We start from the raw sequence: 3,490 nt of genomic DNA, 5'->3' as shown, positions 1-3,490 counted from the left end.
TGGCATCCGCTCGGAATATATAATGAAAGTATTTTTGTTTTTTCTCTACGTGCTCTACGAGCGGAGATATTGCGATGCAAAATGTTGCAAAATCCGAATTGAAACTTTTAATTTAAGAAACGTCGTCGTCGTCGACAGGGCTATGGGATGGGGGATATGTCCTTTTGGATTTTTCGGCGCTAGAGGCAAATGTGGCGCTGGCAATGTGCATGTGCATGGTCACATCGTATATGTGTCTGTTCGGTGGCTGATGATTACGTTAGGAAAACTGTCACATCGATGGCATAGAGGACACGTAAGTGATTTTCTATACTTCTACATTTGCATGAAATGAACGAATCTAGCAAAATTAAAATGTATATCGCTTTACTCCGTGGATCGAGATCGTTAAAGTTGATCACTATTCAGGTTAGAAAACATATCCGTCATATCGATGGCATAGATAATAGTATAGATTATATAGCAGAATGTTTGTTTCGTTAAATATTTGTCCGTAAAGCAGAATGTAAAGCAGAATTGTTTTCCTTTATGCTATCGATGCAATAGATTTCCTCTGGATATCTGTCAACTTTAACTATAACAATAACAATAAATAACTCGGTTCGCAGTAGTGCAAAAATGCGTCGAATGATTTTATCAACCTTGAGGAAGTTCGACCTTGTATGTACATTATTATGTAACTTGTAATTTAAAGATACGTTTCATGATGCATTTCTTGTCGAGGTTTGTCTCAAATGTGCAATTTACACGAAGATGTTTAGAACAAAAATTGGATCTTTGTCAAATTTCTCTTATTCAGGTATGGTTTAGATATCTGTTTAACTGCAACGAACAATTTCCCAAGTCTGCCAGGAGCTATTGCATATCAAGAGGATCTTTCTCAAATGGAATTTACGAATATGTAACAAACACAAGTAATATTATATTTCATTCCTTTCACAAATTATCTAATTATTATTATGTATGATTCACGAAGATAATAAGAACGATATACACACTTCCTATTGATTTCTGTTATCATGGTGAACATGGTTGTCTTAAACTTACAGGCAACGAAAAGGAAGGAGAAAGAAGGTGGTTAATTAGTTAGAGAATTTTTTATTAATCCGAAACAAATTGATCGCAATGACATTGGTTATGATTGTGCTGTGGTGCAACGACGACACCCCTTTTGTGATTTATACGGGGTAATAATAAATCAAAGTTTCTTTCAATATTTAACAAATAAATTAAGGAAAAATTGTCAATGTGAGCCAACACAAGATGTACCTTTGCGAAATAACTGTCATATATAATAAATTATGAGTATAAATTACAGCCGTTTCGACATCATTATTGTGTCCTCTAAATGTATAAACCATATTCTAGATGTAGTAAGCGTCCCAATGAAATAAATTAAAGTTGCTTACTATATCTAGAATATGGTTTATACATTTGAAGCAAACACAATAATGATTTCGAAACGTCTGTAATTTATACTCTAGAATTATAATATATGACAGTTATTTCACAAAGGATCATCTTTTATTGGCTCACATTGACAATTTTTCCTTAACTTTATATTTACCTCACATTTCCTTTACATTCATGTTACACTTCCTTTACATTTACCTTACATTTACCTTACATTTCCCTTACATTTCCCTTACATTTACCTTACATTTACCTTACATTTACGTTACATTTACCTTACATTTACGTTACATATACTTTACATTTACGTCACATTTACCTTACATTTACGTTACATTTATCTTACATTTACCTTACTTTACATTTTCTTTACATTTACCTTACATTTCCCTTACATTTACCTTACATTTACGTTACATTTACCTTACATTTACATTACATTTCCCTTACATTTACCTTACATTTACGTTACATTTACCTTACATTTACGTTACAATTCCCTTACATTTAACTTATATTTACTTTACATATACATTACATTTACCTTACATTTACCTTACATTTACGTTACATTTACCTTACATTTACCTTACATTTACCTTACATTTACCTTACATTTACATTACATTTCCCTTACATTTACGTTACATTTCCCTTACATTTACGTTACATATACCTTACATTTACGTCACATTTACCTTACATTTACGTAACATTTATCTTACATTTACCTTACTTTACATTTCCTTTACATTTACCTTACATTTGCCTTACATTTACCTTACATTTACATTACATTTCCCTTACATTTACGTTACATTTCCCTTCCATTTACCTTATATTTACTTTACATTTACGTTACATTTACCTTACAATTACCTTACATTTATCTTACATTTACGTTACATTTACCTTACATTTACCTTACATTTACGTTACATTTCCTTTACATTTACGTTACATTTCCATTACTTTCACCTTACATTTCCCTTACATTTACTTTACATTTCCTTTACATTTACCTTACATTTCCCTCACATTTACCTTACATTGACGTTATATTTACGTTACATTTACCTTACATTTACCTTACGTTTATGTTACATTTCCCTTACATTTACCGTACATTTAGGTTACATTTCTCTTACATTTACCTTACATTTACGTTACATTTACCTTACATTTCCCTTACATTCACGTTACACTTCCTTTACATTTACCTTACATTTCCTTTACATTTACGTTACATTTACCTAACATTGACCTTACATTTACATTACATTTCCTTTCCATTTACGTTACATTTCCTTTACATTCCCTTTACATTTATATTACATTTTCCTTACATTTACGTTACATTTACCTTACATTTCCCTAACATTTCCTTTACAGTTACCTTAGATTTACGTTACATTTGTCTTACATTTACCATACTTTACATTTACGTTACATTTCTTTTACATTTACGTTACATTTCCTTTATATTTACCTTACATTTACGTTACATTTCCTTTACATTTACGTTATATTTCCTTTACATTTACCTTACATTTACGTTACATTTCCCTTACATTTACGTTACATTTCCCTTACATTTAAGTTACGTTCCCCTTACATTTACCTCACATTTACCTTACATTTACATTACATTTCCCTTACATTTACGTTACATTTACCTTACATTTACTTTACATTTATCTTACATTTACCTTACTTTACATATCCTTTACATTTACCTTATGTTACGTCCAAGCTCTTGGAAATGCGCTTAAATGGGAGAGACAAGGATGGAGTTATAGAGGGTATGGAAGGACGTTTAGACTGTATCTCGCAGGTATTCACGCAGTGGCGAACACCTGAGAGTCGGACGCACTTCTTATCGCTCCGGAATGTGGGTCAACATCCTGAAGGGACGCTATAACGCCTATTTCCTTGAGCAGTGCGTACGTCGGTCCAATTTTGAGTCAAAGAAATGAATCTTTATAACTCGGGAGTGGACCAGGTGGGATCCTTGGGAAACGGCGAGAGTACGAGGTCTTTTGAATTTAAAATTTAACTGAAGGAAATCATTTTAAAT

This window comes from Trachymyrmex cornetzi, unplaced genomic scaffold (genome assembly GCF_001594075.2).
Source record: "Trachymyrmex cornetzi isolate Tcor2-1 unplaced genomic scaffold, Tcor1.1 scaffold354, whole genome shotgun sequence".
Lineage (NCBI taxonomy): Eukaryota > Metazoa > Arthropoda > Insecta > Hymenoptera > Formicidae > Trachymyrmex > Trachymyrmex cornetzi.
This window is presented reverse-complemented; position numbering follows the sequence as displayed.